Source organism: Canis lupus, chromosome 11 (genome assembly GCF_048164855.1).
Source record: "Canis lupus baileyi chromosome 11, mCanLup2.hap1, whole genome shotgun sequence".
NCBI classification, from domain to species: Eukaryota; Metazoa; Chordata; class Mammalia; order Carnivora; family Canidae; genus Canis; species Canis lupus.
In genome coordinates, this window is record NC_132848.1 from 66,136,425 (window position 1) to 66,161,859 (window position 25,435).

Genomic DNA, 25,435 nt, shown 5'->3' on the forward strand with positions numbered 1-25,435 from the left:
CAAAATGAGAAGGGTATATAACTCTAAGTTCTAATATATTATTATTAATTTTAAAAGGGAAGTATAATGATTGGCAAAGCAGCAAGCATTGGAGCAAAATCATACAATATGAGGATTTCATAAATATAACATGCCATACTTGCTTCATTCATGGTTCAGTGCTTCTAATTATTTTGGAGTTAAAGTTACACCCAACTTAAAATGTGATATACAAAGCTCTCATTTATAAAGTAAAAAGACGAGGAATTAATTCCATTAGAAGAGAATTCTTGCTTTTCAAAAGTATTCATTGTTAGATTCCTTCAAATAACTTGACTCCTCCATTACAATGAATGTTAGATTTATAAAAACCCTATTTTCTTCTACTTTCTGAAGCAGGACACAGGTTTAAATCATTCAAATTTTGTATTTACATCCAAGACATTTTATTGATTTACAGATGCGTGGACTTTTGAGCACCTGCCCTCACAGAATTTACAAGACTAAACTGAAATAGATAGGCATGAAACAATGTCTCTCTTGCAACTAATCAAATCAAATTAATATAAAATACCAAAGACGAAAACAGGACTGAACAGTTAGGGAAAAACTGTGAAAGGCTGAAATTTAATCAGTGTATTGACTAGTCAGGCATTTATTTGTCATTGACTAGACTTTTTTATAACTCTGTAGAGAGAGAAGCTAACTTGTAGAAATTAATAATACAAACATGTCCATAGAAATGCAAATTGGTCCTGATTATTGTCCAGCAGATACTGATCAGTTTTATCTGTTCTGCATTCACTTGCACATTCATTTCAGCCTCCCTTATTTAACCATAAACATATGGTACTTTGAACTGTAATAATATAATACCATTAATTAATGAATTAAATATAATTTTTGGCATATATTCATTTTATATGTGTATGAAAGTCATGATCACATTCTCTTTTGAAATGTATCCATTGATAGGGTGCCTGGCTGACTCAGTCAGCAGAGCATGTGACTCTTAGTCTCAGTGTCCTGAGTTCAAGCCCCATACCATGTTGGGAACGGAGCCTACTTTTTTTTTTTTTTTTTCCGGACCCTACTTAAAAAAAAAAAAAAAAAATAGTGTCCTTTGACAATAGTCTGTTAGGTAGAGGGCTAAAATGAAAAGATAAATGTACACAACTGCCACCAGTAATTCTATATTGTACAACCTTAAAATATATGGCAAAGAAGTCCTACTTAGAAGATAACTGCTGTAACGAAAGACTTAGGACTACGGATATAATTATTTCTCCATATGACATAATAGAAATAGCCTACAAATGCACTGTTCTCTACTATACAGTAGTATACACTATACAGTGTATCTATCAGCCTCAGTCTCTGCCTCTATATACACACACACTACATAAATAAACATACACTATGTGTATATATATATATATATATACACACATACCTTGTACAATATATAGTATATGTACTGTATATTAAAATATAGTATAAGAATATCTCATACAGTATACAGTATATACATAAAATTATACTATACATATATAGCAAATAGTTTGTGTGTATATGTACATATATAACCTATAGATAATATAAAACAATTAGAATGCTCCTAATATTAAATGATCATTTCCATCACTTAGAATAAGAATTCAAAAAAAATAAAAAAATAAAAAATAAAATAAAAAAATAATAAGAATTCTGAAAATAACCATGAATCCTAGACTCCTATTTTAACTTTTCACTGTTACATTACAGTTGTTCATAACAATGAGAAGCATGATTCATAATTTGGCATTGACAGTTTATTTTCTTTTTATAGGCAGACAGTTAAGTAATTTTATCTTTTCAGTCAGACACAGGTTAAATATCACTAGTTAACAGCTTTCTCATAATCAACTTATAATAAAAATCACATTTTCACAGCAGGGAAAGACCATGTTCTTTTAAAGCCTTCATTATAAGGTAGTTCCACAATTCAGTTTCAAACATTCTTAAAGCATTTAAAACAACAGTAACCAAAATGTTTTTAAAATCCTTTGGCAATGAGTTCTATTGAGTATATAGCAACTTCATTCATTTTAAATACATATTTCAAACTCTTATTTAATTCTACCTAGAGAGTAATTTCAAAGTGATATTTCCTGAAGCCAAAACTCAGACTTCATGTCTCTAGAATAATCTTGCTTTGTTGTAGTTTCAACTTCAGTAAGTCTATATGCTCTTCGCGAGTAGTTCTGGCTGGCCTGGGCTTGTTGTAAATAGTTGATTCCGTCAGGCAGCTTTTTAAAAAGTCAACACATTTAACAATTCACGCAATGTACAAAAGTATTGTACCCTTTTTTTTTAAGATTTTATTTATTTATTCATGAGATACAGAGAGAGAGAGAGAGGCAGAGACACAGGCAGAGGGAGAAGCAGGCTCCATGCAAGGAGCCCAACATGGGACTCGATCCTGGGACTCCAGGATCACGCCCTGAGCTGAAGGCAGGCACTAAACCGCTGAGCCACCCAGGGATCCCAAGTATTGTACTTTAAAATAAAGATGTGTTTCTTCTTGTGAAATAAAGTTAATCAGGGATCCCTGGGTGGCGCAGCGGTTTGGCGCCTGCCTTTGGCCTAGGGCGCGATCCTAGAGATCCGGGATCGAATCCCACGTTGGGCTCCCGGTGCATGGAGCCTGCTTCTCCCTCTGCCTGTGTCTCTGCCTCTCTCTCTCTCTCTCTGTGTGACTATCATAAAAAAAAAGAAATAAAGTTAATCATTTGGGACAGTCTGCTTAAAAGAAATGGGATAGTTTTATGTTCTCTAGAAAAGAACTGAAAGGGTAGTTCATCTCACTTTTCCCATCCTTTATTCTATTTTGAGCAAAACCTAGAGATCAAATGTTTTATGTATGACAGAAAAAAGACACATATCATTAAAGGATGCAAACCTGCAAAATCATATAAGCCTGTGAGATTCCAAAAAACTGTTCTGCATTTTTAATATCTGAAAATAATCAAATAATTTTATGTTAAATGAAAATTTTCCAAGCTCCCTAGTATATACCCTCTAAAATTTTAAACAAATATACTTAATATGAAAATAGCATTTTATCCAAATATCAAATATTATGCTGAGTATTTGAATAGCAAACACAAACAGTTCTAATCCCAATCACAGACTGTTGTGAAATGTTAATGTATTTAAATTTTTTAATTATACATGGAATTAACTGAATTATTCTACTTTAAACAATTAGTTATTAATATTTCAGTCATATTAAATTACAAGAACACATGAACAAGTGAAACTCAATGCAGAAAATTTTCAGAAGCAAATTACACAATGTGGGAAGTCAATTTTGGGCTTCTGGAAAATGTTAAGGGCAAACAGTCTAGTCTACACAGATTTTCAAAGAATGTACTAAATAGCTCTTTTAAGGAAAATACTAAATGATATCATTGTAGTAACACGAAAGTATAAGGAAATATACAATTATATTTATACCTCTTAATCAGGCTAAATTAATGAGGCAAACTTAATTAACAATCATGCTTTCATAATACTTTCAATGAATACCAGATATTACATTATTGAAAATCCTTGTCTAAGTTTTACACCAGCATTACTGAAACTAAATTAAAATAAATATCACATATTAATATTCTGAAAATAACTCAGAAAGTCAATCACTTAGCTTATATATTGCCTATAGACAGTGTAAGGCTCTGTTCTGAAAGGGTGAAGAACTAGGATGCAGATACATCTTATAAACTATATCCATAATAGTGACTTAGGGAAAATGCCCTCTCCAACAACCCTATTACAAGGGAGCTAGCCATAGGACATTCCATGAAAAGGAATGTGTTCTGAAAATCATGACTCCATACATACACCTGAGTGAACTGGGAATGGGCACTTGACATAGTCCGAAGATTGTTAAGCAAACTACGAGGGTTTTGGTGGGGGAGGCTCTGCCCAAGCAGCAACGGTGACAACTTCTCATGCCTCTCTCCCTCTCTGTCTTTTTCTCAGCAATTATGGATATACCAGACAGTTAAGAGTAGGGAAAAAAGCAGAAAGACTTAAAAAGAAGTCAGGTTACTAATCTAATCTAGTAGGTCTGTGAACTACATGGACAAGATAACCAAGAATCCATAACCTTCTGAGAGTCTCAGAATGTCCTCCAAGGAGCCATGAGGCTTACATAATTGTTCTATTTGTTCCTGTTTGGGGAAAGGGAAAATAGGACTAAAATCTCACAGTCTGACTTTCCCTAGGTTCCCAGAGGTCTTGCCAAATTGTTCAGATTTGTCCTTTTCCTCTCATTATGTGCATCCTTACGGTATAGCTTCAAAATGACAACACATCTGAGGTCATCTCTGTTCTTAAAAAACTAAGAATGCTAAATAGAAGACCTTTGGTTTTGATTTTAGCTCATTTCCTCATAGTAAGTCACGTCAAAGTAGAAAAAAAGTCACTATAATTTACTTAAAGAAAAATAAACCCTTAAGATACTAATGTAATTCACTAAAAAAAAAATCAAGTCTATACTAACTAGATAGATTAGATAGTGATACTGTGATATAATAAACATTTGGTGTTCATTCCTGATTCTCCAGCAAAAGAGTTTCTAAATCCCTAGCAGTTTCCTTAGTGTTAACAGTGACTTTGGTAGTACAAATGAGATGATGATTCTTGGCTGAGGTGCTCCCAGATAGTTTCAGGAAGGGCACTGGTCATCAGAAAGATCACGTACGATTAAAGGGTGAAAACTTCCAGTCCCACCTCAGGACCTCCAAGGAGGCAAGAGAGGCTAGAAAAGGAGTTCATCAATAACGGCCAATGATTTTATCAATCATGCCTACATAATGAAATCTCCATAGTAACTACAGAGTTCGGAGAACTTTCAGGGTTTCTTTTTAACACATGAAGGTGCTGGGAGAGTGACATGCCCAGAGAAGGCATGAAAGTTCCATACCACTTCCCCCATGCCTTGTCCTATACATCTCTTTTGTTTGGCTGTTCCTGAGTTGTATCCTTTATAGTAAATCAGTAATAGTAAATAACCTATCTCCTGAGCCATTCTAACAAATTACTGAACCCAAGGAGCGATTGTGGAAACCTGTGATTTATAGCCAATTGGTCAGAATTATAGGATGTCTGGACTTATGATGGCTCTGAAACGGGGAGCAGTCTCGTGTAACTGAGCCCTTAACCTATAGGGTCTTGCTAACTCCAGATAGCGTCAGAATTGAACTGACTTGTAGAACACAAAATTGGTGTCCACAGAGAACTGGATGATTGCTTGGTGTAGAAAATACATACATTTGGTGTCAGAAGTGTTGGCAGTAAGAATAGATGATAGATTGATAAATGGATAAGGGAAAACAAACTTACAGCAGAATGACATCTAATAAATGTTGAAAATGACAGACTTTGAAAAGCATTTTACCATCTTAGGAATAACTGATTCAAGAAAAAATCATCATCAGAGCTAAAACTATTGGTTAAATTTTGATGAGAAAAAGGATTTTAACATACAAAGTATTTCACCACTGATTATTAATTACAAAGGGAAAAGAACATCGTGTGTTGAAGAAAAAAATGTTGGGATGCTTGGCTAGCAAGCAACTCTTGATCTCAGGGTTGTAAGTTGAAGCCCCACAATGGGTGTAGAGATTACTTAAAATCTTTTTAAAAATGTTGGGGTGCCTGGGTGGTCACCTGTAAATTATGAAAGTTTTACCTTTTGCTTTACAATTTGGATGCCTTTTATTTTTTAAATTTTTTTCTTGCCTAATTGCTCCAGCAAGGACTTCTAATAAATACTATGTCAAATAAAAGTGATAAGAGTGGGCATCCTTGTCTTTTTCCTGATCTTAGAGGAAAAGCATCCAGCTTTTCACCACTGAGTACAATGTCAGATGTGGGTTTGTGATATGTGATCTTTTATGTTGAGGTACATTCCATCTACACCTGCTTTATTCAGAGGTTTTATCATAAATGGATCTTGAATTCTGTCAAGTGTCTTTTTTCCCTACAACTATTGAAGTGATGACATGATTTTTATCTTTCATTTTGTTAATGTAATATATCACAATGACTGATTTGCAGATGTTAAACCACTGCTGCATTTCTAGACTAAATCCCACCCGATTATGGTGTATGATCTTTTTAATGTATTGCTGAACTCAGTTTGCTAATCTTGAGGATTTTTGCATCTATTTTCTTTAGGGATATTGGCCTCTAATTTTCTTTTCTTTTCTTTTCTTTTTTCTTTTCTTTCTTTCTTTGTTTGTTTCTCTCTCTCTCTCTCTCTTTCTTCTTTTATATGGTATCCTTGTCTGGTTTCAGTATCAAGATAATGCTGGCCTCATAAAATGTGTTTAGTAGCAATCCCTCCTCTTCAAATTTTTGGATCAGTTTGAGAAGGACAGGCATTAAATCTTTTATGAATGTTTGGCAGAATTCACCAGTGAAGCCATGTAGTCCTGGGCTTTTGTTTGTTTGAAGGTTTTTGATTACTGGTTCAATCTTGCTGGTTAACTGTCTATTCGAATTTTTTTATTGCTTCATGATTCAGTCTTGGAAGATTATATGTTTCTACGCATTTATCCATTTTTTCTAGGTGAATATTTGGCCTTTGACCCTGGTTTTGATATAGGACTCCTAAGTCCCTTGGAATTTTCTGGATGATAGGAATATTTTTTGTTCTAATGAAGTGGGCTCCTGGATCAAGATTGGTCACAGGAAACCAAACCATGATTAAGACTTTGGAATTTTCATTCTTATCTCCCCATTCGCTGGAGGGGAAAGGGGCTAGAAATGTAGTTAATAATTTATCATGACTACATGATGAAAACTCAATAAAAATCTCAATATTGTGGAGATCAGAGAGCTTTCAGATTGATGAACATATCTGTGTACCCAGAGGATAATGCTTATCAACTCCATAGAAATAAAAGCTCCTGTACTCATGACCCTCCCAGACTTTGCCCTATCTGTTTATCTGGCTAACATATGTATCATTTATCCTATCCTTTATTATATGAAACACTAGTACACATAAATAGATGTTTCCTTGAGTTCTGTGAGCTGCTTTGGCAAAACATCAAATCTGCCTCTGATTTGCATTCAACGTGGACAGAAGTTATGGGTAACCTGGAAATGTACCACTTGCCTTTGGCACTAAAGTGAGGAGCTGTCTCAAGGGACTAGGGCCTTAACCATGGACTCTGACACTATCTTCAGGTAGACAGTGTCAGAATTGAATAGAATTGCAGGAGAGTCAGCTGGTGTAGCAGAATTATTTGCTGTAGGAAAAATCCCCATACATTTGATGACTAGAAGTGTCAGAAGTGACCTGTTCTGTATAAATAGCAAAGGAGAAACACAGGAAGAAGACTGTTAAATTTTCTGAATTTTACATTGTTCGGTGGTTATGCAGAAGAACATCCCAATTCTTAGAAAATATTCACTGAAGAATATTGGAGTACAAAAGAGCATAATGTCTGCAACTTTAGTATCAAATGGTTCAGAAAAAAATATCATTTGGAGGGAAAGTAAAGAAAGAGGGAGAACAAGTATAATAAAGCAAATGTGACTGGACATTAATTGGTAAATATAGATAAGAGATCTCAGAAGTTATTCTTACAATTTTCAACAAACTCAAATTATTTCAAAAAAAGATATTTAAAAATAGCTGAGCTTGCAAGAAAAAGTTCTTATTTCCCAAAAAGAAAGTACAACAAAGGGAACAATCAACAAGACTAAATGACAACCTCCTGAACGGGAGAGAATATTTGCAAATGGACTATCTGATAAAAGGTTAGTATCTGAAATACATAAAAAAAAAAATTGATACAACTCAATGCCCCCAGAAACCAAATAGTCAATTAAAAAATGGGCAGAAAACATGAACAGACATTTCTTCAAAGAAGACATAGAGATTGCCAACAGGCACGTGAAAATATGCTTAACATCACTCATCATCAGGGAAATGCAAATCAAAACTACAATCAGATATCACTTCATACCTGTCAGAAAGCCTAAAATAAAAAACACAAGAAACCACAAGTGTTAGAGAGGATGTAGAGAAATAGGAACACTTGTGTACAGTTGGTAAGAGTGCAAACTGGTGCAGCCACTGTGGAAAACATCATGGATATTCCTCAAAAAATGGAACTACTCTATAATTCAGTCATCATACTACTGGGTGTTTACTCAAAAAATACAAAAATACTAGTTCAAAAGGATACACACATTCCTATGTTTATTACAGCATTATTTACAATAACCAAACTACGGAAGCAGCCCAAGTATAGATGAATGGATAAAGCAGATGTGTTATGTATAGTCAGTGGAATATTACTCAGCTACAAAAAAGATGAAATACTGGCATTTCCAACAACACGATAGAGCTAGAGAATATAATGCTAAATAAACTAATTCAGGGAAAAACAAATATCATATGATCTCACTTATGTGTGGAATTTAAGATATAAAACAAGCAAAGAAAAAAAGAGAGAAATGACTAATCAAGAAATAGATTCTGGGACGCCTGGGTGGCTCAGTGGTTGAGCATCTGCCTTCGGCTCAGGGCATGATCCCACGGTCCCGGGATCGAGTCCCACATCAGGCTCCCTGCATGGAGCCTGCTTCTCCCTCTGCCTATGTCTCTGCCTGCCTCTCTCTCCGTGTCTCTCATGAATAAATAAAATCTTAAACAAAAAAATACTTAACTCTAGAGAACAGACTGATGATTGCCTGGGGGGCAGATGAGTGTGGGGGTGGCAGTGAAATAGGAGACGGAGATTAAAGAGCACGCTTATCATGATGAAAAAAAATAAAGTAAAATAATAAAAAAAAGAAAAAAAACATGCCAATACACTTCAAATCTCTAAGTTTTGGATTTATTATGTAAATTCTTTAACAACCTCATTTTACCAAAAGAGATTTTAGTCACCACTATTCTACAGAACTTTCTTACATAACAAGGTACCTCTTTAAGGAGCTGTCCTGTTCATGAGCCAGGCTCAGCCTGGTTATCAGGGATGGACAACACAGATCCTAAAGGGACGACCAGGCCAAGATGGCCTTATCTTTAGTAATAAACATAACCTAGGTTCCTACAGGGTCATATTTATAATTAATGAGGTTCCACCTTATGTAACAAACTCACCAGGGAAAAGGTGACTCTTCTGACGATATCCAGCCAATTGGTTTGGAAAATTTTTTAAAAAGAATAAACTAAGTGCCCTCATTCCTTCCCATTCCTCTGGCAGATGATGGAGGGTTGCTAAAGCAGGAGAAATAAGAGGAAGAAAAACTTTAAAAAGAAATAAAATGAAAAATTAAAATAAACATAACCTGGATCCGAAATTTTTTAAAAAATCAAAACAAGCAAAAATGACCTTTTAGGGGATCCCTGGGTGGCGCAGCGGTTTGGTGCCTGCCTTTGGCCTGGGGCGCGATCCTGGAGACCCGGGATTGAATCCCACATCGGGCTCCCGGTGCATGGAGCCTGCTTCTCCCTCTGCCTGTGTCTCTGCCTCTCTCTCTTTCTCTCTCTGTGACTATCATAAATAAGTAAATAATGACCTTTTAGTAAGAACAGTATTATATAACATAGCACCTATAACACAGAAAGCCACTTTGGACTACAAATCACTTTTCCAGAAACAATTAAAAGCAGAACAAACATAAAAATCGATTTAGGTCCAAAGAAGGGTTCTATTACCTCATGAAGGGCTTGTTTTTATTCTAACACTGACTAATAAAGGTACTGCCCTGCTGCCTAGTAAAAGGTATTTTTTATTCTCACTTGAGCTTATCCATTTGGAAAGCAATTTCCCCATTTGAGTTTGCAAGGAAACTTTAGATTGGAGGAGTAGAATGTTCTTCCTTAGAAAATGACCTAATCCATCCCAGTGCTCAAGGCTGATGGAGCCTCCTGTTGGCGCATCAGTTTCCAAGGAGCTCTCCAGGCTGTACCAAGGACTAGCTGTTGGGTTGTGGATGAGGCCAAATCTCTCAAGAAAAGCACTCACCATTTCCAACAGCTCCCATCAAGAACAAGACAAACACAGAGAAAACCAGTACAATGCTTGGCCCATAGAAGAAGAAGAAGAAGAAAAAAAAACCCAGCTGATCTTGCAAGAAAAGGGGTTCTTGTTTACCAAAAAGAGAATAGAAACTAAAAACAAAACTGGTAGGCATATTGAAGCTGTGTTAGGAGAAAGTATGATACAGAATAGGGGAAATCAGGAGTCCAGGAAACAACTTGGGTTGAGGAAATAGTGCTGAAAGACTGGGGAGGACAATTTGGTTAAAATTCTCTGGAGAGAAGACAGCCAATAGAGGGAGGACTACAGAGATCTTCAGAGGGTTCTCCTTGAGAATTTAGCTAATAACTGACAATACAGGCATATAAGAAACTTTCACAAGATCAGGGAAAGACCCAAAATGATTAAAGATAAATGTGGTAGGCACTCATATGGGGCTAAGAATAGTGCCTGCTCCCACCAGCCTGACATAAAAATTTAGTAATTTACAGTGATTGTATAGAGTATCCAGAAAACTCTTGCCTCAGGAATGAACAATTATTAGCCTTAGGCTGAACACTATTCAGTTTTACCTAATAAATCTTAAAAGCAAGTCCTAAAAGATCCAACTGTTTCCAAGTAACTCAACTGCATCCCAGAATAAAGTTCAAAATTATTTATAGAGAAATAAAAATATCCAACACCCAAAAAATAATATTTAAAGCATCTGGCATGCAATACAAAATTACCAAGCATCCAAAGAACATAAAAATATGATCCAGAATAAGAAGAAAACTCAATCTAAACCAACTCAGCTCTGACATTTATAATTGAGACTAGAACATTAAAGCAATCACAATGTATTTCATAGATTCAAAATATTTAGCAGACACGAAAGATATGAAACAGACCCAAATCAGACTTCTAGAGATGAAAACTACAACATGTGAGATGAAAACTACAATAGAATTAACAGCAGTTACACACAGACAGAAGGAAGGAAGGAGTGACCTTGGAGACACAGAAATAAAAACTTTACAAAACGAAACCTAGAAAGAAACATGAATTTAAAAAATGAACAGAACATCAGTGAGCAGTGGGACTACTTCAATCAGCCTACTATACATATAATTTGCATCCTCAAAATAGTGACAGGAGGGAGATGGACAACATACTTGAAGAAATAATAACCAAATTTCCCCAAATTTGTTGAAAACTACAAATTCATTAATCCAAGAATCTCAAAGAACCCAAGCATAATAAACATGAAAAAAAACTAAACCAAGGAATATTGTAATAATATTACTAAAAACCAGTGATAAATAAAATACACACTTACATACAAAAAGAAAGATAAGATGACAGCAGATGACTTAAGAAACATGACAAATTGAAAAAACACTGGACCACCATCTCTATATAGTACTGAAAGAAAAACTGTCAACCTAGAATTTTATACCCAGTGAAAATATCTTTCAAAATAAAAGGTAAAACAAAGACTTTTTCTTTTCTTTTTTTTTTAAGATTTTATTTATTTATTCATGAGAGACAGAGAGAGAGGGAGAGACACAGGCAGAGGGAGAAGCAGGCTCCATGCAGGGAGCCTGATGTGGGACTCGATCCAGGAGCATGGAATCATACCCGGAGCCGAAGGCAGATGCTCAACTGCTGAGCCACCCAAGCTTCCCAAAACAAAGACTTTTTCAATCATACAAAACTGAGAACATTTTTCATCATCCACTATGTGCTATAATAAATATTTTACAAAGAAAACCCTTAGGCAGAAAAAAAAAGTCTGTTCCTTTACAGCTCTAGCCCCACTGTTTTAGTTGTTGATGTCACAATGTGTGCCCCCAAACATAAATAATTTTAAATGCATTAGTCTTCTAAGTTATATAGGAAACAAGATTTGGATTTACAAACCAAATTATAGTAATATTAGCTTATATACTAATTATTGCTTTTTTTTTCCCTAAATGAATTACTTTCTTAAGTCACATAGAAAAAAATGCAGTTATAGAACATTGTTATGTAATACTGGCTTTTATAATTGCTAATGTATTTACCTTTATTGAATCTTTATTTCTACATATGGCTTTAACTTGCACTTTTTACTTCACCTTGCAGAACTGCCTTGCACCTTTCTTCCAGGGCAGGTCTTGCAGTCATGAATACCCTCAGCTTTTGTATGTTTGAGAATATCTTAATTTCTCTTTCGCTTTTTTCTTTTTTTTTTCTCTTTCACTTTTGAAGGACAGTTTTGCCAGATACAGGATTCTTGCTTGTTAGTTTTTTTCATTAACACTTTGAATATATTTGCCCACTGTTTTCTAGCCTCCAAAGTTTCTGATGAGAAATCTGTAGATCATCTAATGAAGAGTTCCGTGTGTGATGACTGGCTCTCTTGCTGCTTTCAAGATTCTCTGTCTTTTCAAAGTTTGATTAGACAAATGTTCTTACACTATAAGTGAGGTGGTATAACACCACGTAAGGTAGATATGAGAAAAGGACGTATGCTATTAACCCCAAAGCAGTCACAAAAGCAACAAAACTCTTAACACTAATAAGTCAACAAGAGATAAAATGTAATCATAAAAAAAATCTCAATCAAAAAAAAAAAAGGGAAGTAAAAGGAGAGAAAAGAGAACAAAGAACATATGGGACAAACAAAAAACAAATGGCAAGATGATAAATTTAAACCTAACCTTGAAAATCTGAATGGGATTTACAGAAACGTAAATTTGTCTGTTAGGGTAGAAGATTCATGAGATTTAAATATTTTTCAAAGGTGTTATTTCATAATAAAAGTAACACCTCTAAGCACTATAGACTTTTTATAAAGTATCATACAAGTGTGATCAAATGTATATGAATATTTTAAATATAAAATAAATACTAAAGACATACAAATGAATAAGTTAAACAAATACTTGTGTACCCCCATATCTTAAGAAGCAGACTATCAATACTCTGAAGATCACAGAACACTCTTCTACTCCCCATCAAAAAAGCCACTATCCACTATCATGACTTCTGAATTAATCATTCCTCTGGCTCTATAGGATTTTATCATATATGTAATAAAACCCTAAATAGGATTTTTACACATTTTTAAATGTTATAAAAATAGGGTCATACAGTATATATTATATGATTTGTTTTCACTCAACATTGTATTTTTGATGACCATCCACATTGGTATATGTAGTCATGGTCCATTCATTTTCAATATATTCATTCATTTTCCTATTAATGGACAAATGTGTAGAGTTCTGCTCTTCGAAACTGCTCATGAACATTCATACATCTCCTGATTGAAATGGCTCTCTACAAGAGAATTGCTAAATTATGTTTCCAGGCTTTAGGGTCACTTTTGTGTTATTATCCCCTTTTTATTAAAAAACTGAAGCTTATAGAGACCAAGAAATTGTTCAAGATCACATAGCTAGGCAGTTAAGTTAAAAACCAATAAATTCTACTTAGAAAAAAATCTAAAGGTTAGGTAGCTCATAGTCCCGGAAACAGTACTTATCAAAAAGAATCCTGATGGATTATATTTTGTCTTGTTTTACATGCCATATATTTTTTTTAATTGAAGGATTATACAGATCTAAATAGCTACTAGTTAGGTATTAAAAAAAAAGTTTGAGTTGTACTCTTTTAAGTGCAAGAATAATAGGTATCTTGGAAATTATTTGGTTTAGGTGAGATGCAAAACAGTTTCTGCAGATATTCTCAAATGTCTTCTAAAGTGAATACAGAGTATTTAAAAAAGCTCTTTAAAACAATTTTATTTCTTAGAGAAAGAGGGGAGAGAGAGAGAACACAAGCGGGAAAGGGGAGGGGCAAAGGGAGAGAGACAAGCAGTCTCCCTTCTGAATGCAGAGCCAACTCTGGGCTTGCTAAGATCATGATCTGAGCCAAAGTCAGATGCTTAACCAACTGAGCCACCCAGGCACCCCCAGAGCATTTTAAAAATGATTACTACATTCACTTTGGCAGATCTTAAACAGGTTGGTTTGTAAATCCAAATCTTGTTTCCTATATAACTTAGAAGACTTAAACTTAGAAGACTAATGCATTTAAAAATATTTATGTTTGGGGGCACACATTGTGACATCAACAACTAAAACAGCGGGGCTAGAGCTGTAAAGGAACAGACTTTTTATATGTTACTGAAGCTAAACCAGTATGAGTTTAGAGTGTTATGACTTTAGGGTGTGAAATGTATTCCGCATGGTAACCACAAAGAAATTAACTACACAATATACTCAAGAGAAATGAGAAGGAATTTAATGCTTTACTACAAAAAATATATATATATATATTTATACATATACCAATAATATATAAGGTATTATATATATAATTATATATATAATATATAATATGTTTAATATAATATATAATTATATATAATATATATAATAATAATAATATATAAGGTGTATATATATATATATATATCAAAGAAGACAAAATTGAAGGAAGTGAGGAACCAAAAGGCCATAGGACATACAGAAAACAAAGAGCACAATAACCAAAGTCTCTCATTAGTAACTACTTCATATGTAAATGTATTAAACTCTCCAAACAAAAGAGATTAAAAGAATGGATAAAAATATGTTCCCAACTATATGTTGTCTTCAGGAGACCCACTTAATTATAGAAACTCTACCCCAAAACAATGGCACACATATTGTTCTCAAATACACATGGGACATTTCCAGGATACACCATATATTATGCCACAAATTAAGTCTCAATATACTTAAAAAGCTACTGTACAAACTCTAGTCTCTGGCCACTATAAAGTGAAGTTAGGAATCAGTAACTAAAATCAAACTAGAATATTCATAAAATTTTGAAATTTTAAGAATATTCTTGTAAACAACATTTCGAAGAAGAAATCACAATAAAAGTTAGAAAACACTTAGAAACAAAAATAAAAACACAACATGTGAACAATTATAGAACACAGCAAAACCAGTGCTAAGGGGAAAATTATAGCGATACATAACTTACATTAAAAAAAAAAAAAGATACCAAATCAACAACCTAACTTTACAACTCAAAGACCCAGAAAAAAGAGAACTAAATCCAAAGCTAGCAGAAGTAAGGAAATAATAAAGATTAGGGCAGAGATTAAAAAAATAAAGAAATAGAAAAGCAAAAGAGAAAATTAATGAAACAAAAAGTTGACTCTTTGAAAAGATCAACCAGACACACTTTCAAACTAGACAGACTAAGTAAAAAGGAGAAAAGACTCAAATTACTCAAAGTAAAAATCAGAAATTAAAGGGTGGACATTAACACTAATTCTACAGAACTTAAAGGTATTATAAGGAACTACTATGAACAAATGTATGCCAAAAACTAGATAACGTAGATGAAACAGACAAATTCATAGAAACACAAAACCTACCAAGACTAAATCATGAAGAAAAAGAAAATCTGGATAGATCCAAAACTAGTAAGAAAATTGAATCAGTAATAAAAATCTCCCAATAAAGAAAAGTCCTGCAGCTGTCACAGGTGAGTTCTACCATTTACAGAAAAATGAATTAATTCTTCTCAAAGTGATCCAAAAAAGTTGAAAAAAAGGAACTCTTTTTTTTTTTTTTTTTTTTTAGTCTTTTTTTTCAATTTTCACTTATTTATGATAGAGAGAGAGAGAGAGGCAGAGACATAGGCAGAGGGATAAGCAGGCTCCATGCACCGGGATGCCCGATGTGGGATTCGATCCCGGGTCTCCAGGATCGCGCCCTGGGCCAAAGGCAGGCGCCAAACCGCTGCGCCACCCAGGGATCCCAAGGAACTCTTTCTAACTCATTCTAAGAGGCCAGCATAACACTGGTACCAAAACCAGACAAAGACACACTAAGAAAATTACAAATTAGTATCTCTTATGAACATTGATGTAAAAATGCTCAACAAAATAGTAGCAAAAGCAGTTTACAAAATTCAATATCTTTTCATGATGACACTCAACAAATTAGATATAGAAACTACCTCAACATAGTATAAAAGCCATATATAAAAAATCCACAGCAAACATCATACTCAATGGTGAAAGACTTAGAAGCTTAGATTATCTTAGTGCTTTCCCTCTAACTTCAGGGACAAGGTAACATGGATACTTTTCACCATTTCTATTCAACATATTACTGGAAATTCTACTTAGAGCAAAGGCAAAAAAAAAAAAAAGAATAAAAACATGCAAAAAGGAAGAAGGAAAATGATCTGTTTGCAGATGAGATGATTTTATACTTAGAAAACCCTAAAGACTCCACAAAACAGCTGTCAGAACTAGTAACAAATTAGCAGGATAGAGTCAAAAAGCAAACATCAGTTGCATTTCTATACACCAACAATGAACAATCTGAAAATGAAATCATAAAATCAATTCCATTTACAACAGCATCAAAAACAATAAAATATTTAGGAATTAACTTAACCAAGGAAGTGAAAGGCTTGTTCAATGAAAATGAAATACTGCTGAAAGAAATTAAAGTCAACATAAATAAATGGGAACACATCCCATGTTCACAGTGTGGTATACTCAATTTAGTTAAAATGTCAATACTCAAAGCAATCTACAGATTTATTGCAATCCCAAGGATATACTGTGTGAAAACAGAAAAACTCACCTTAAAATTCATATCAAATCTCTATGGATGCCAAAGACCCAAAAATAATTGAAGGGGGAGGGAAGGAGAACACAAAACTGGAGGACCCATTTGTTCATTTCAAAACTTACTACAAAGCTACAGTAATTAAAACAGTATAGTTTTGGCATAAAGACAGATATATAGATAATGGAACAGAACAGAAAGCCCAGAAATAAAACCTGATGTATGTGGTCAAATGACTTTTGACAAGGGTGCTAAGACCATTAAGTGGGAAAAGGAGTCTTTTCAACAAATGGTGCTGGCAAAACTGGATATGCACAGGCAAAAAAATGAAGCTGGACACTTCCTTAATGTCATATATAAAAATTAATTCAAAATGGATCAAGGGCAGCCCGGGTGGCTCAAAGGTTTAGCACCGCCTTCGGTCCAGGGCCTGATCCTGGAGACCCAGGATCAAGTTCCACGCCGGGCTCCCTGTGTGGAGCCTGCTTCTCCTTCTGCCTGTGTCTGTGCCTCTCTCTCTCTGTCTCTGTGTCTCTCATGAATAAATAAATAATCTTAAAAAAAAATGGATCAAGGATCTAAGTGAAGGCCCTAAACAATAAAATTCTTAAAAGAATACATAAGATGAAAGCCTCATGACATAGATTTGGTGATGATTTCTTGGATATGACACTAAATATCCTAGTAACAAAAGAAAAAATAGACAAATGGAACCACATGAAAAATTTCAAATCTTATGCATCAAAAGGCACTATCCTTAGTGAAACAATGAATTGCTTAAAAAGTCATGAATTGGTACAGGAGCTATTCAATGTGCAAGAAAGGTCTATAGATTTTTTATGTAATCGAATAGGAAATGTTCAGTGATACTGTTTCAGGTTCTGTGTTACAAATGACCTTTGAGAAACAACCATTGGTGTAATTTTAATTTATTATTAAAGATGAATATCCACAATTACCTGGAAAAGGTTTATAAGAAAAAACAACTAAAAAAAAGATACACAATCCACAGAGTAAATGGCAACCCACAAAATGTGTGAAAATATTTCAAATCATACATCTGGTAAGAGATTACTATCCAGAATCTATAAATTCTAAAACTCAACAAAAACAAAATCAGGGTATGTGGCTAGCTAAGCCGATAGAGCATGTGACTCTTGATCTCGGGGTTTTGAGTCAAAGACCACACTGGATATGAAGATTACTTAAAAAATATGATCTTAAAAAAATACAATTCAAAAATGGGCAAAGATTTTAGTAGACATTTCTCCAAAGAAGACATATGAATGGTCAATCAGCACATGAAAAGATGTTCAAATCACTAGTTTATTAACAACTATGATTAAGGTATAACCTCTTACCCACTAGGATGGCTACTATTAAAAAAACACACACACAAAACAGAAAATCTACATTGGTCGCCAACGGTGTGGAGGAATCAGAAGCTCCTGCAATGTTGGTAGGAGTGCAAAATGGAGCAACTATAAATGGAAAGTAAAATGATAGTTTCTTAAAAATTAAAAACCATTATCATATGATCTAGCAATTGCACTTCTGAGTATTTACCTAAAAGAATTGAAATCAGGGCCTCAAAAAGATATTTGTACACTCATGTTTGCAGCAACACTATTTACAATAGCTAAAATGTGGAAGCAACCCAAGTGTGCATCAACAAATTAAGGGGTAAGCACAATGCAGCATACACATACACTTTTAAAATAATATTCTGCAATTTGCTACAACATGGCTAACCCTTGAGGACATCAGCTTAGTGAAATAAACGAGCAACAACAAAGTCAAATACTATGTGATTCCACTTAAGTGGAGGTACTTGGCTAGTCAAAATCACAAAGACAAAATTTGTAATAGTGGTTGTCATAGGCTGAGGGGTGGGTAAAATGGAGAGTTATTGTTTAATAGGATAGAATTTCAGCTTTACAAGATGGAATGTGTTATGGGGATGGATGATGATGATGATTGCCAAAAATTATAAAGATATTTAATACCACTGAACTGTATACTTAAAAATAGCTAAGATGGTAAAACTCATGTGCATTTTACCACAGGGGAAAAAAAATAAAACTTTATAATAATTTGGTCTCTGATTTATTTCACAAGGTCTTAATCTTGCTTTTTAAAAGATCCTGTTAAAAATAAATAAATAAATGAATAATCCATCCTGTTTTGGGGGTGCCTGGGTGGCTCAGTTAGTTAAGCATCTGCTTCAGGCTGGTCTTGATCCTGGAATCCTGAGATCTGCTCAGTAGGGAGCCTACTTCTCCCTCTGCCCCTCCTCCCACCCCTAGGCAAGCACTCTCTCTCTTGCTCACTGGCTCTCTCATACTCTTTCTCTCAAAATCTTTAAAAAATAAAAAAATAAAAATAAAAGATCCTGTTTTTAATTACACTATTTTCTACTATGGCTCTTTATTAATTATACAGATGCTATGTAAAACACATATTTCTAAATATGCTAATACTTAAACCAACAGCAAAGGTATCTTAAGATTACTCCCTAAATATTACTTTGCTCATTTCAATGAAACGAAATCAGATTATAACAAAATTGCTATATAAAGAACTTTAACTGTAGTTCATTAAAGAAAACATTAAAATGAATGATTTTAACCAAGATCATACCAATTTTATATATGCTATAAATAAAATTAATGAGGTTAAATAATTTCATACTGTGTAAGTATAAAATCTTGTAAGCTCCAAAATACCTAGAGTATCAAGAACCAACATTCAATTTTAGGGATTTGAAACTTAATGCTCCTTCAATAGCTCTGTTGGATGTTGTTAGAATGGTATTTCAAATATTTTCTGTCAGTTGAATTAAACATCACCTAAATAATGCTGAGCTGGGGGGAAAAAAACATTAAAAACATCTCCAAATCTAGCATAACAGATTAATGCTCTATTGTTTGCTGCCTTAACAAAAGCAAATGCTTATGATGAATTCAGAAACCACCTGGAGACTCAAACTCACAAAGAAACTGCAGTGACATATTGTGCTACTTGATATTAATTATTACCAGAGATGGTTCTTCAAGAAGGCAGGGAAGACAATCTTATTATTAGTATAATTGGAAATGTGCTAATATGCCCACCAGAACAAAAATCCTCTCTTGCAACATATTACCTGTGAAAGGTAATTTACAAACGAGTAAGTCCTAATGTGTTCCTTAATCTGTCTTAGGACTGAACTGTAAACAGAACAAGGTCCATGAACTACCATAGAGCTGATGCTGTGTGTATATGGATTGGAAGTGGGGAGGGAGGTATACATGTCTATGGCCTTCTTGAAGTATGGAGATGTGCTATTTTGCTGTATGACTGCAGTGAGATTTCTGGTTAAGAAAACTCTCCCTTCAAAAATTCACCATAAATCAAGGGCAGAAACCATTAGATTTTAAGAATAACAACAGAGGAAAGCCCTTTTCCCTTACTGGTTACCAAAATTTACATAGTAGGATCATGGGAGATATTTTTGATAAACTTAGAAGCTAGGAAGGTGGGAGAGCCAGAGAGACCATGCTGTGTGCCATGCCATGAGTGCCACCCTGACACTCTACGCCCAATCTTTAGTAGAAATTTAATGCAAACCACATTTTAAAGCAAATTACATAATGAAATATTTATTCCAACTACAATCAATCAATTTTAGAAAATGTTATTTTCTAGTTTGTTATGAAAATGTAAAATTAAATGCTAGTTGCTAGCACACCAACTTGTTTCTAGTAATTCATTTTCTTTCTTCATTAAATACATAGGAAAAATCTGATAGTGGAGCAATTGGTTGAGATGTAAGAAGTCTAACAAAATTTATGTAGTTACTTCTAATTTGTATACATGATTCTTAAGCACTCTGCAGCTCAAAAGCTTTGGTATCTACTTACTGAAGGAATATCACATCTTTTATCATATTTCTCACTTCATAAATCATTTTTCATTTTAGGTTCCCTATATATCACTTTATTATAAGTTAAGAAATGAAGAAATAGCATTATTGTTATTTTAATAAATGATTTTAAACAATATTTTATCTCTGCATCAGTTTAATTTTGAATTTATTAGTTTAATAATCTCTGTCTAATGAATTCCATAATTTATTTCTCAGTGGTTTTTATAGTATTCCTCAAAGTGAGTATTAATGCATTAATTTAATTTAAAATGAAGTTATACAGGCAGCCCGGGTGGCTCAGCGGTTTAGCGCTGCCTTCAGCCCAGGGTGTGATCCTGGAGACCCGGAATCGAGTCCCATGTCGGGCTCCCTGCATAGAGCCTGCTTCTCCTTCTGCCTGTGTCATTGCCTCTCTCTCTCTCTCTCTGTGTCTCTCATGAATAAATAAAAATAAAATCTTTAAAAAAATAAAAAATAAAATGAAATTATACTTTTTCTTGAAAGTCAACCTTATTTGACTGAGCTTCATCAGTTAGGTAACATGGTATTATTTTATCCAAAACTGAAAATTCAAATAAACCATCCCAAGGCTTTGAAATATTTAAACATATGTAGACATATGGTAAGATGAACTCATTTAATTAAAAATATTATTTGGGGAAGGTCACAATGAAATCCTATTTAAATTTTTCCTAACACTTTCAGAGCATATTGAATTAATCAAGGTAACTAAATCAAAGAGGGACTGTATAATTTTGGGCAAATTTTAGTAAAGCTTTGAATGACTAAAGGGTAATAAATTCTTTTGGAAGTCAGGTGGTTTTCAATTTTTTTGTTTTCAAATTAAAGAAATGGTTTAAATGAGTTACATCATTGAAAATTTCTGATAACAAGCCACCATTGTGATTTTGTTTTGCAAATAACATGGAAGGGGTTCAAATAATTCCCCTTTTACGTGAATAAGTTTCTAAGCACTTATATCTATAACTCTGGAAAACAGGAATAAATCTGAAACAGAATCCAGTCTCATTCTAACCACAAATAATATTTATACACATGTATATAAACTAATCAGGGAAGAAAAATTCCATCCACTGAGATACATTCCATGAAATTTTTGCTTTTAATTTTTAGTATCTAAATTTATAACATATTTGTTTTCTCAAGTTATACACTATTAACAACTGTAATGATAAAAGGTTTATCATACTTACAGCCACAAATGACAAATTTAAAAAAAAGTTTCAATTTATATTTATATTTGTGTGATAAAAACTGACAGTATGATCATAAAAAGGCTTTTTAGCATTAAAATGCATTACATTTTATTAAATATAATTTAATAATTTATTCAATTTATTAAAGTAAGATAAAACTGTGTCAGTGAAGTGTACTGGAAGTTTGAAATTAGCAATGTACAGAAACTTCAACTTCTGAGTGTCAAAGAAGAGGTATTTACCTTTTATTATTTTTTAAGTAGATGAGGGTAGGAGGATATTTAGATTCCACCTCATGTTTTCAAAAGAACGATCTAACAGTTTTGTTTAAAAATTCAATGCTCATAATACATTGGAAATTACAACCTTCACAATTGTATAAACATGATACATTTTAGATGGTAATTTTTATTTATATTTTTTTAAGATTTTATTTATTTATTCATGAGAGACAGAGAGAAAGAGAGGCAGAGATACAGGCAGCAAGAGAAGCAGGCTCCTCGCAGGGAGCCCAACGTGGGACTGGAGCCCCGGTCTACAGGGTCACACCCTGGGATGAGGGTGGCGCTAAACCGCTGAGCCACCGGGGCCGCCCAGACATTAATTTTTAAATGTATGAGGGGGATATGCAGTTTGTCTTCTTTTTTTTTTTTTTTATTTTTTATTGGTGTTCAATTTACTAACATACAGAATAACACCCAGTGCCCGTCACCCATTCACTCCCACCTCCCGCCCTCCTCCCCTTCTACCACCCCTAGTTTGTTTCCCAGAGTTATCAGTCTTTACGTTCTGTCTCCCTTTCTGATATTTCCCACACATTTCTTCTCCCTTCCCTTATATTCCCTTTCACTATTATTTATATTCCCCAAATGAATGAGAACATATAATGTTTGTCCTTCTCTGACTGACTTACTTCACTCAGCATAATACCCTCCAGTTCCATCCACGTTGAAGCAAATGGTGGGTATTTGTCATTTCTAATAGCTGAGTAATATTCCATTGTATACATAAACCACATCTTCTTTATCCATTCATCTTTTGTTGGACACCGAGGCTCCTTCCACAGTTTGGCTATCGTGGCCATTGCTGCTATAAACATCGGGGTGCAGGTGTCCCGGCGTTTCATTGCATTTGTATCTTTGGGGTAGATCCCCAACAGTGCAATTGCTGGGTCGTAGGGCAGGTATATTTTTAACTGTTTGAGGAACCTCCACACAGTTTTCCAGAGTGGCTGCACCAGTTCACATTCCCACCAACAGTGTAAGAGGGTTCCCTTTTCTCCGCATCCTCTCCAACATTTGTTGTTTCCTGCCTTGTTAATTTTCCCCATTCTCACTGGTGTGAGGTGGTATCTCATTGTAGTTTTGATTTGTATTTCCCTGATGGCAAGTGATGCAGAACATTTTCTCATATGCATGTTGGCCATGTCTATGTCTTCCTCTGTGATCACCTGTCTCCACCAAACTACCTAGAAAACCTTCAAATTATCCTGAAAATCTATGAATTCGGCCTGCAGTTTGTCTTCTTAATGTTAGAAGATCTTAGACATGCTATAAAGACTTGAACAAGTCACAACCTTTGACATTGAGTTTCTTAAACTATAAAATGAGAATAAAATTCACTCTACCTCAAGTTTATACATATGTAATATTATACATATTCACCATCTGTGTGTTTTTTGTAAAATGTAAAACAATATAATTTTTGAGGGCCTAAAAAAATAACACCTCCCTTCATTTTGAGTTCTTTTTCGTATGAACTAGACAGACCAACAAAACGTCACATGACAAATCCCAGCTGTAAGTCATGAAATCTTGATTCATTTTCAGGGGCTATATATTAAATTGATCTATAAATAACTAAATTCCTACGTGTCACAATTCTTTAAAATTAAATTTAGCCAAATATAAGAGGGTATTACAAAACCATACTTGGGAATTAAGACACTGAAATGTAAAAAGGGAACAAGGGACTTAGATGTAAAAGCAATGTTATGGAGAACCATCCTTATCCAGTTAATTCCATCTTTTGACAACAGTTTGCAAAGCCCTATCTTAAAATAAGCATTTTGTAATAGAAATTCTTAGGCCTGCAACAAGGTTATGAAACCAGTAGGAATAATATGTGCCCATTTTCTGGGCCTCCAGCTACAGTTCTCAGTAGTTTCACTTAGAGGGAGCCAATTATATTCCCCAGGCAAACCAAGCATACTAGATAATAAATACATCATATTGAAAAAAAAACAATTTTCCAACATATATATTTTATAGTCAAAATTGTTCTTAATTCTGCCTATAGTTTAAGTCTGATAATTTAGCTAAATGATTTGGTATTCAAATGAATAGTAAGCTATTTACCAAAAATTGGTAATATATAAATTTTTATTAAAGTGTCAAATTATATCTGTGAAATTTTAGATATGCTCAGCATTTCACAAGTTCTTCCAATCATTTTCCAATATAATTTGCACTTACAAAATTTCTGCTTAGCTAGAAAAGTTGGAAACTGATTAGGTTCATTAAGCCAAGATTATTTGTTAGTCTAAGCTTCCACAAGAGCAATTTCAAAGATGTTTCTCTTGTACCTATTGTGAGGAAGACAACGTGTTGTGTTCTATGAGGCATACATAGATGTTTAAGATATAGTCTCTGAACTCAAAGAAATTATCAGTCTAATAACTGATACAGAAAAGTTGAGAGCATTGCACTATGAATACCACCTAAATTCTATAATTAACATTTTACTACACAGCATTTCCTGTAACTATATTTGCTTTATCTAAATTTTGTTTTATGGGCATAACTATTCATCTCTCTATACATCCATCAATCTGTCTTTTCAAAGATTTTATTTTTGGGCAGCCTGGGTGGCTCAGCGGTTTAGTACCGCTTTCAGCCCAGGGCGTGATCCTGGAGACCCAGGATAGAGTCCCACTTCGGGCTCCCTGCATGGAGCCTGCTTCTCCCTCTGCTTGTGTCTCTGCCTCTCTCTCTCTCTCTCTCTCTCTCTCGGTGTCTCTGTCTCTCATGAATAAATAAATATTTAAAATAAATAAAGATTTTATTTTTAAGTAATCCCTATGCCCAACATGGAGCTCGAACTCCTAACTCCACGATCAAAAGTCACATGCTCTGAGCCAGGCAGGTGCCCATAAAGCATTTCAAAGAAAGTTAAAGGCATAAATATGTTTCACACCTAAATACTTCACCACACCTGAAATTAGCCGGAGCTTATTATTTTTAGTTTTTTCAGAGAAAATTTACAAATATGAAATGTACAAATCTTAAGTATTTCAACTGCAGATTTTACAAATGCTTATACTCTAATCCAAACCGCTATCAAGATAAAGAACATTACTGTCACCTAAAAAGTTCCCTCTTGACCATCTGCAGCCAATTTCCACCCCAACTCCAATCTAGAGGGAACCACTATTAGTGATATTTTCCCACCACAGACCAGTTTTACAGATAATTTTAAAACTCAAAATTTAAAACAAAGAGTGATCATTAGACTGAGGAATCAAAAAAGACTTCCTGTGGATGGAGAGATGTATTGATATATGATAAAGTAAATAGAACAAAACGCTTAACAATTGTAGAAATTAGGTGGTGGCTATAGGGGCGTGCCAGCTATCAATTTACTATCCTTCAGCTCCAAAAC

At 34.2% G+C, this 25,435-nt stretch overlaps 1 protein-coding gene across 6 annotated transcripts in view; it reads right to left on the bottom strand.

The window, feature by feature from the left end:
- WDPCP (WD repeat containing planar cell polarity effector) overlaps positions 1 to 25,435 on the bottom strand; it is a 429,099-nt gene that overhangs the window by 394,838 nt on the left and 8,826 nt on the right. For 2 of the 6 annotated variants that reach the window (XM_072768568.1, XM_072768572.1), the window contains one exon: positions 9,155 to 9,271. The exons of 3 other annotated variants lie outside the window; for them this stretch is intronic. The gene's annotated coding sequence lies outside the window, so the exon portion shown is untranslated. Of the gene's footprint in view, positions 1 to 9,154; positions 9,272 to 9,386; positions 9,531 to 25,435 lie in introns of those variants that run through there. One more of the 6 variants, XM_072768567.1, reaches the window with a different exon arrangement.